The sequence below is a fragment of the Bidens hawaiensis genome, unplaced genomic scaffold (genome assembly GCF_021521415.1).
Source record: "Bidens hawaiensis isolate Kalapana, Puna unplaced genomic scaffold, B.hawaiensis_p1.1 tig00002123_1, whole genome shotgun sequence".
In the NCBI taxonomy this organism is placed as follows: domain Eukaryota; kingdom Viridiplantae; phylum Streptophyta; class Magnoliopsida; order Asterales; family Asteraceae; genus Bidens; species Bidens hawaiensis.
This window is the reverse complement of record NW_027491112.1, coordinates 2,462,201-2,472,813: the sequence shown is the minus strand read 5'-3', so window position 1 is coordinate 2,472,813 and position 10,613 is coordinate 2,462,201. Positions and strand designations below refer to the sequence as shown.

Genomic DNA, 10,613 nt, shown 5'->3' with positions numbered 1-10,613 from the left:
ATTTGAGGAAGAAGATAGCCGTTGATGGGAAGAAAAAGAAGAAGATAGGAGAGACGCTTCTTCGGAAATGCAACAAGTTAACCAAGGTGGTGAGAAAGTTTATGAGAGATTGAAGAGACGATGATGAAGGATGTGATGTGAAGTTGTGTATGTTAATGTAATCTTATGTGTTATGTGAAAAATGTATAATAAAGAACATTGAGACGTTCTTAAGTAAAGATAGGTTTATATATATATCAATCAAACGATATATATATATATGTTGTAAAATAAATATATATATCATTTCATGATATATATATCTTCGTGAAGTAAAATGTTAAGAAAAGAAATTTGTAACATTTCAGATATAAAGAAATATTGAAAAGAGAAAGATAATGTCTCAACAAAGTAACAATATAGAGAATGCTCGAAAAGAAGAAGAGATAAGAAAAGAACAGGGGAAAAACCCTGAGAATAAACAAGATGAACCAATTCCTGATAAATATATGAGTCAAATACAAAGAATGATAAAGGATGTGGTTAGAGAAGAATCTATGGCTAGATCTCAATCAAAACACTCTAAGCATTCTCAATCTGTTAATCTTTCCCATAAATCCGTTAAAAATCTCGACCTAAACCATCCCATGTTGAGGAGAGTGTTCATGAATCGAATGCTGATGGTGGAATTCATCAAGAGTTCAAGAAGTTGAATATTGGTGGTTGTTCTTTCAAAGATTTCAAGTATTTTGGGCCAAGGAATTTTATGGAGATAAGGGAGCTATCACGACTGTTGGATGGCTCGAGGAGATGGAATCGATCGTCATAATAAGCAAGTGTTCGAATCAAGAAATAATACAATACTCCCCCCAGATGTTCAGAGGCGAGGCGTTGGAATGATGGAACACGCTAATATTGAGCAAAGGACGTCAAGTGCTATACAACCTGTCATGGGAAGAATTCAAGGCGATGCTGATGGCGAAATTTTGTCCGATGCACGAAACCGACCAAATTCAAACTAAGTTTCTTAATCATAAGGTCGTAGGGACAAATCTCCGAGAATACAACACAAAGTTCCATGAGTACTGCCGGTTAGTTCCCCAGCTGGTTAACCCTGAGTTCAGCAAAGTTACACGATATATATAGGGATTGCCGCGGGAAATCCGCGACATGGTGAGGTCTCATTTACCTCAAACTGCTAATTCCGCAATGGAGTTGGCTGGTTACTTGATGAGCAGTCTGGTACGCAACAAAGAGGAGGATAATAAGGTGGCAACAACAAACACTCAAGGGAGAACAGGAGGAAGCACCAATTACAAGGGCAAAGGCGCAAATCAAAGCCGATCTGGGTTCAACTCAAACGCTCCATTTTGTAAGATTTGTCAGAAGCGCCACCGAGGGCAATGCCGACATGTTTTAGCAACTGTTTGTGAATCATGCCAAAGACCGGGCCATGATGCGGCTGACTGTTGGAAGAAAAAGATGACATGTTATAATTGCAATGATATGGGGCATCTAAGTTTCGAGTGTCCGAAGAACAAACCCGCAACTGGTGGTGCGGGTGGAAGTGGTCAAAACAAGAAAGAAAATGAAGAGTCTTTGTACTTGACACTAAAAAGGCCGCTGACATGCCGGAAACCATCACCGGTACGTTTTTAATCAACGACACCTATGCTAGAGTTTTGTTTGATTCAGGCGCCAATTTAAGTTTTATAGATTATAGCTTTTGTAGTCTATTAAACGAACCTTTAACAAAGTTAAATAAAACTCTAAGCGTCGAGACTGCTAGTGGCGAAATCGTTAAAATCTCCGAAGCCCTTGAAAATGGAAAAATTCTCTTAGCTGGTTATATTCTGCCTATTCAAATGTTGCCTATGACTCTTGCAGGTTTTTATATTGTACTTGGTATGGATTGGTAATCCGATAACCATGCTCGTATCATTTGTAATAGAAAAACCGTCGAACTTCAAGCCCCCGATAAACGAACCATTCGAATTGAAGGGGACAAAGACGATGGCCAAGTTAGCATAATTTCCATGATTAGGGCTAACAAATGTTTAAATCAAGGATGCTTAGCATTCGTGGCCTACGTCACTGAAGAATCCAAACCAAAGGAGATAAAAGACGTACCTGTAGTCTCCGACTTTTCTGATGTCTTTCCCGATGAACTTCCCGGAATTCCTCCCGATCGTGAAGTAGAGTTTATGATCGATCTTATTCTCGGTACTGCTCCGATCGCAAAGGCACCATATCGTCTTGCTCCGACCAAAATGAAGGAACTAAAGAAACAACTCGACGAGCTTCTCTAGAAAGGCTTCATCCGACCGAGTTTATCACCATGGGGAGCGCCAATTCTATTCGTCAAGAAGAAGGATAGATCTATGCGTATGTGTATCGACTATTGAGCATTGAACAAAGTCACAATCAAAAACCGTTATCCACTTCCTCGAATCGATGATCTTTTTGACCAACTTCAAGGTGCTAGTTTCTTTTCCAAAATCGACCTTCGTTCTGGTTATCACCAACTCAAAGTTCAATCCGAAGATATTCCGAAAACCGCTTTCCGAACAAGGTATGGCCATTATGAGTTCACCGTTATGCCATTCGGACTTACTAATGCGCCAAACGCGTTCATGGACATGATGAATCGAATTTGCAAGCCTTACTTGGATAAATTTGTTATCGTATTTATCGACTACATACTTATTTATTCTAAGTCTAAGGCTGATCATGAAATCCATCTTCAAACTTTACTTGAAATACTTAGAACCGAGAAGTTGTATGCCAAGTTCTCAAAATGCGAGTTATGGTTGCACGAAGTACAATTTCTTGGACATGTCATAACTATAAATGGTATTCAAGTTGATTCCGCTAAAATCGAAGCCATCTAGAAGTGGGAAATTCCAAAGTCGCCAACCGGGATCCGAAGTTTCTTGGGTTTGGCTGGCTATTATCGAAGGTTCATTGAAAATGTTTCTCGTATAGCCGTTCCCCTAACTTCTTTGACTAGCAAAAATATCAAGTACGAGTGGGGAACAAAACAACAAGAGGCGTTCGATATACTCAAACAAAAACTCACCCAAGCACCTATACTGGCCTTGCCAGAAGGTACTGAGGATTTTGTTGTCTTTAGTGACGCGTCTCATTCCGGCTTGGGATGCGTACTAATGCAACGCAAGAAAGTAATCGCATACGCCTCTCGTCAACTCATGGTGCACGAAAAGAACTACACAACTCACGATCTAGAGTTAGGCGCCATTATCTTTGCACTTAAGATATGGAGGCACTATCTCTATGGAGTAAGATTTATCGTGTATATCGATCATAAATGCTTAAAACATATCTTCGATCAAAAAGAGCTTAACATGCGCCAACGACGATGGATGGAAACTCTCAACGACTATGACTGCGAAATTGTCTATCATGAAGGCAAAGCCAACGTTGTGGCTGATGCATTAAGTCGTAAAGAACATGAGAAGCCAAAAAGAGTCCGAGCGTTGTGGCTAGAACTTCAAGTTGATCTACTCGAGCAAATCAAATATGCCCAAACTTAAGCGATCAATGAAAACCAAAACTCTGACGAAAAGCGTAACGGCACTATTGACTCGCTAGTCAAGGGTGACGATGGTATCCTTAGACTCGGTAATAGGATATGGGTACCAATCGTTGGGGACTTGCATGAGAAAATTATGAACGAAGCTCATAAGTCCAAATACATGATGCACCCCAGTAGTGACAAAATGTACCAAAATCTCAAACCGAACTACTGGTGGAATGGGATGAAAAAGGACATCGCTTCGCAAGTTGCGAAATGTTTAACTTGTTTGAAGGTCAAGGCTGAACACCAAAAGCTTTCAAGACTGCTTCAGAAACCCGAACTTCCCGTATGGAAGTGGGAGTTAATCACCATGGATTTCATTACCAAACTCCCTAAAACGACTCGACAACATAATGCTATTTGGGTTATCGTGGATCGATTGACAAAATCCGCGCACTTCATACCCATCAATGAATCGTACTCAATGAATAGACTAGCACGTATTTATGTGAACAACATCGTTGCTTTGCATGAAGTACCGCTATCTATAATCTTTGATCGAGACAGTCGTTTTACGTCTCACTTTTGGAAACGCTTCCAACAAGCCTTAGGCATAAAGCTAAATCTCAGTACCGCCTATCATCCACAAACTGATGGGCAAAGCGAAAGGAAAATTCAAACGTTGGAAGACATGCTTCAGGCTTGTGTGATTGACTTAGGTGGAAGTTGGGATGACCATCTACCCATAATGGAATTTTCGTATAATAATAGCTATCACACAAGTATTCAAGCCGCACCATTCGAGGCGTTATATGGTCGTAAATGTAGAACGCCCGTGTGCTGGTCTGAAACCGGAGACAATCAATTATCTGGACCCGAGATAGTCCAAGAAACCACCGACAAAATTCTTCAAATCCGAGAACAATTTAAGACGGCACGTGATCGCCAAAAGAGTTACACCGATGTCCGTCGTAAGCCGTTGGAATTTAATGTTGGTGATAAAGTTCTTTTGAAAGTCTCGCCTTAGAGAGGCATTGTTCGCTTCGGAAAGAAAGGAAAGCTAAGTCCTCGATTCGTTGGACCCTTCGAGGTACTTGAACGAATTGGCACTGTTGCATACCGTTTGCGACTGCCCGAGGAAATGCATGGGATACACGACGTATTCCATGTTTCAAATATGCGAAAATGTTTAGCCGACGAATCTGTATCGATGCCGTTAAAAGATGTTGAAATTAATGAAAACATAAAATTGGTTGAAAAACTAATTCAAATAGAAGATTCGAAAACAAAGAAATTGAAAAGAAGAACATTGAAAATTGTTAAAGTTAAATGGGACTCACGAAGAGGGTCCGAGTATACATGGGAACTCGAATCAGAAATGAGAAAGAAACACCCCCACTTGTTCTTGTAAAGCAATCTCGAGGACGAGATTTATTTCATAGTGGGGAGGATGTAACATCGTGAAAATTTCAAGTTCAAAATGTCAAATTTGTAAAGTCTAGGGATCAAATCTGTCAAAATCCGAACCCTAGGATTTAAAGTGAAAATTCTGTTTTCCTGACCCATCGCGTGTCAGAAGAGAGAACCATCGCGTATCGCGATGGGTTGTCTGACAACAAGGCACGTGGCCTGCCACGTGGCACACCGTTCGCCACGTGTCCCGCCATGTGGCAACACGTGGCACGTCGTCCGCCACGTGTCAACACGCGGCACACCGTCTGCCACGTGGCGACACGTGGCAGACCTATATTGTGACTGGCCAGAGCTATGTCGCGATACGCGACGGGTGACCAGGAGGCCATCGCGTATCGCGACGGGCTTCCAGGTTTTGCCTATAAATAGCAAGTCCGGGATTCACATTTTCTCATCCCAAATCCAGCCATCCAATCTCTCTCTAACATCTCTCTAAGATCTATCAATCACACCATCGATCCACCTCGAAAAGCGTGTCCGATTCCTCGATTTCCATGTTCGTTTCCTCAAAGTTTGTGCCACATTCTACCAACGTATCAACCAAGAAGGCGTTTTTTATATCCGACACCATGGTGATTAGTCTCGTAACGCGTGCCGACAAGTGGTGAAGTATTGGTGTTTGTCGTTTGGCGTGCCAAGGAAAGAGTAACAAGATGAAGTGTTGATCGAGAAAGAAAAGAAGGTGAAGCGGCATTGGAGTGCTGCTCGAGTAGTTAGGGTTTCCATAAGCCAACAAAGGTAGGTGTAACGCCTATAAAAATAATAATAAAATATTATAAAAGGCTTAAACCTTAAGTCGAGGTTATACCCGATACCTCGATAAAAGAAAAGAAAATATAACAAAAAAAGAATAAAAGAAGAAATTATGAATAATTATACATATGTATATATGTGTGTAAGTATATATGTATACATTCTTTGTTATAAATATTATTTAAGGAATAAATAACTATTCTTAAATAATAAAGAAAAGAAAAGAATACGTTTCTTAGAAAAGAAGAAACGTAGGGTTTTATAAATAAACTAAAGGTTTATAAATTACTTTTAAAACTAAAGGTTTTAAAGTAAAAGAGATTTTGAACTAAAGGTTCATCGAGATAAAGTTTATAAAATAAGACTAGAGGTCTTAAGCCAGATTGTATATCCGACTAACAAATGGTTATACTCGTACTATAGGTGCGAGATAGCAACGGGTAAGACCCTCGGACGGTGTTTGAAGCCGATCCAAATAGAAAAGGTGAATACGCCCCAACTTTTTCAAACTTGTTTTCAAACGAGTCAACGTGTTATATGAAAAACTTTACATGAAACTAAGTGTCTCTAAAACATTTATAAACAAGGGTATAAATACTAGCCTCAGGCTATCGTGTACGTTTGTCTGGATCCTTACATATGTGGTGGGCACATCACACCTGGTCACATTTACGCTCGCCTGCGGGGAGTATGACCTTGTGTATACGTATAGGCACTCAACTACTCGAACGTTGCGGTGTTTGCTGGGGGGAACCGAGTATAGAGACTTGAGTTTATAAATTGCATTATTTTAACTTGATTATTCCTAAGCCACGTTGGGCCGAGACCTACGTAGTCTCGAGGGGTGATCAAGTAAAGAAAATATTTTTAGCGTCAGCTTATTCACCAGCATTCGTTGGTGACGTATTTTCTTACATTTTGCAGGTGATCAAGGATAGCGCTTGGAGAAAACGAAGTGGTCAAGATATCCGATGGCTCAGATCTTTTTGTTAAACATAATATAATGATAATTGTGGTTTTTGTAAAACAAGTAATTTTAAAACATTAAACGGGAAACTTTTAAATCTCGTCTTTTGAATATGTAAATATTACATTTTAATCCACAGGTTTATAAGTCTTCCACCATTTAAACGTAACTCTGATTTAATTACAATTATGGTACCAACATATGTGTCATACGCCTAGGCCGTGTTTTGGGGTGTGACATATATCAACATGGGGGTCAGACTGCTTTTCTACTTTTTTATGTCGATGACATCGTACTCACGGCGTCACATTCGAGTCTACTTAATAATATTATTTCCCGTTTGTCTGCGGAGTTTGCCATGACTGACCTTGGACCGTTACAACATTTTTTGGGCATCACAGTTACTAGAGATCATCGTGATTTGTTTTTATCTCAGGCTCAATATGCGCGTGACATCCTACATCGAGCCTGCATGACTGCTTGTAAGCCATCACACACACGTGTTGACACCACGTATAAACTTAGTGAAACAGAGGGAGAATTATTACCAGATGGTTCGCTTTATCGAAGTTTGGTCGGAGCACTTCAGTATCTTACATTTACTCAGCCTGACATATCTTATGCAGTTCAACAGATTTGTTTATTTATGCATGCTCCTCGGGACTCTCACTTGACATTTATGAAACGAGTTCTACGGTACACTCATGGGACGATAGATTATGGTATTCGCATCTCGGCTTCCCCCCCCCCCCCACTCACTCTCTTGTGGCTTACTCTGGTGCTGATTGGGGCGGCTGCCCGGACACACGTCGGTCCACCTCGGGTTACTGTATTTTCCTCGGGGATAATCTCATATCCTGGTCGTCTAAACGTCAGCCAACCATGTCGAGATACAGTGCCGAAGCCGAATACAGGGGGTGGCAAACGCGGTTGCAGAGGCTACTTGGATCCGAAACCTGCTTCTTCAGCTACACACGTCGATCACTAAAGCAACAATCGTGTATTGTGACAATATTTAAGCAGTCTATCTGTCAGGGAACCCCATTCAACACCAACGCACTAAACATGTTAATGGACATACACTTTGTGAGAGAAAAGGTTCAAATCGGTCATATTCGAGTTCTCCATGTACCGTCCTCTCTTCAATATGCTGATATTTTCACGAAAGGACTACGTACCTTGACACTTGTTTGACACGTTTCGAAACAGCTTGAACGTCACGTCCTGCACACGCCCAAGCTGAGGGGGAATATTAGTAGAAGATATCATCTTATTTATTTGAACTATATTGTTACTTAGGTAGTGCTAGTTTGTTATGGTATCTTGGGCTATATAATGTAATGTATTCTATATGAGAAAGGGACATACGATTACTTTCAAGAAATTGGTTTTTAAAACATTATAAATAACCTTAATATTCTTATCATTGTAAAGAAACACAAAAATGAACTTACTAAATAATTCTAAACTCTTTTACGAAACAACTTTCAACTTTCACTTTTTTTTCAAAACGACATGTATAACTCTTGATGACATGTTTTCATGATCAACTTCGGATATGTATCTTTCATAAATGAAAATGATAGAAAGACTAAACAAATGATTACTGATCTTTCAATTGTTGTTGTTGTATTGTTTCTGTGACATCTCGAATCAATGAAGTCACATTTTCATAAGAAGATCCACCTTCCAACATTGCTTGCTTAGCCATTATTGCTAGCTCACTAGCCCTTGTTCTTCTTTGTTTTCCATCTTCATCATCTCCCATCAAACATTCAACTGCAAACTTGATATCCTCCTTCTTCACCAACACTCCAACCTTCTCTTCCTCCCCGACCATAACCGGAATCTTAACACCAATCCTAACTCCAATATTCAAAATCTCGACTATGAAAGTTTCGTTTAAAAATTGGTCCGAGAAAAATGGCCACGTGACCATTGGAACCCCCGCACTGATTGCTTCCAGTGTCGAGTTCCATCCACAATGACTTACAAAACCCCCAATGGCACAATGTGACAATATCAAGACTTGTGGGGCCCACCCATGGACCACCAACCCGCGGTTCCTTACTCTATCTTCAAACCCTTGTTCCGAAAACCATTTCTCAAGTTCCTCGGGTTTGTTTCTTACACACCATATAAACGGTCGGTTTAACGACTCGAGTCCTAGCCCGAGCTCAATCGCTTGTGCTGTAGAAACACGCGAAAGACTTCCTAAACAAACGAATAACACCGACCCCGGGTCCCTTTCATCGAGCCACTTCAAGCAATCGTGCTCGTTGATCGCAGCCTTTTTCCCTCTCTCGGCTAGGTCCGACCCGGTTTTGTTGCATAACGAAACCGGGCCGACACACCATATTTTCTTATCTTTTACTTTTTTGTATTCCTTTACATATTCGGGTTCGAGTTCCTCAAAAGTGTGAACTATAATCCCGAATGCGGCATTCTCCGCTTCGGCAACCCGGACCCAAGTCCCCATGTCCTCTTCCGAGACCCCTTTCGACCAACCCGTTATTTGAACTTTAGTAACCTCAACCCGATCGGGCAAACCGGGTATCACAACCCGCTCGGTATCCGATTCAACCGATCCCAATAATTTGGAAGTGACGGCAGCATGCAAGCACAACAAATAAAAACATCCCGGACCGTTAAACACGAGCCGCGGGATGTTAAGCCGGCGCGCCACATACGTAGTCCACGGGAACCAGAAGTCGGATATGACACAATCCGGAGGGGGGCAGAGCTTGCGGAGCATTTGCTCCGCGGGTTGTTCTAACAAATCCAAGGCAGCAAAGAGCTTTTTCCAATACTCGAATGACGGAAGTTTGTCAAAGCTTTCGCACCCTTCGGGCAAGCCAACTTCGGCTAACGGGAGTTGGAGCTCGAGTAACCGAATCTTGAGGTTCACCTCGTTGGCACGGGTTATAACCGGTCGAATTCGGTTGGCTTCAAGAGGTGTGGTGACTATGGTGATTGTAGCACCACGTTGAGCTAGTATTCTAGCTATGTCAACCATGGGTACCAAATGACCTTGAGCCATTAGAGGAAATAGAACAAAATGAAGGTCAGTACCCATTTTTTTTTATTTTTTTTTTTTTGAGTTATGAAATCTAAGGCAAAAGGTTTATATATATGTAGTGTGAGGATGGTTTTATGAAAATGTTATCTCATGAGTATGTGGTTATATTGTACCAGTCTCGTTAAAGATAGGAAAATATATTAAAACGATGTGGGAAATTGCCAACCACCACGTGTGGTGTGGTGGTACCACATCCAATGTTGAGAATTCGTATGAGAATTTGTTTCTAACATATAGAGATTGCTAGAACTTGCGGGGGTGTTAACTAGAGGTATGATAAACTATATTTTTGGTGTTAATATACAACGAATAAATTAAAACAAAATAGTTATTGATTAATGTAGTGGTTTGAAACCTGGATCTGCCTGGCTGGTCGGACCGGGACCCGATACCTATAGTGGATCAGGTCAGGGTGTTTGACCCGTTTCTAAAAACTCGGTCAGGTTTTTCGGGTGGCTGTCGGCCCAGAATCCGAGTGAACGGGAAAAAGATCTTTTTAATTAAATAAAAATGATGTGGACATCAGGAATTGAACCCGGTGCATGACCTAGAATAAGTATTTTTGAATACTCCACTAACCAACCAACCTACCAACCAACCAAACTACATTTATATTAGTATAGAAGAAATATAAATCCTATATATTTAAAAAAATATGTGTAAATGCACAAGTTGGTTGTTATTATTTTTAATAATCTCAGATTAATGTGGTTGACCGATAAATAGTTGTCACAGATCCCAACTTTCAAACTGTTTGTTTTCATTGCCCCCCCCCTTGTAAAAAAACTCAACGACGTTAAGTTTTTTCCAAATTTCAATTTGAT

At 40.7% G+C, this 10,613-nt stretch overlaps 1 pseudogene; it reads right to left on the bottom strand.

The window, feature by feature from the left end:
* Positions 1-8,313: 8,313 nt before the first annotated feature.
* Positions 8,314-9,786, bottom strand: LOC143606274 (UDP-glycosyltransferase 73E1 pseudogene; annotated as a pseudogene).
* Between the last annotated feature and the right edge of the window lie 827 nt (positions 9,787-10,613).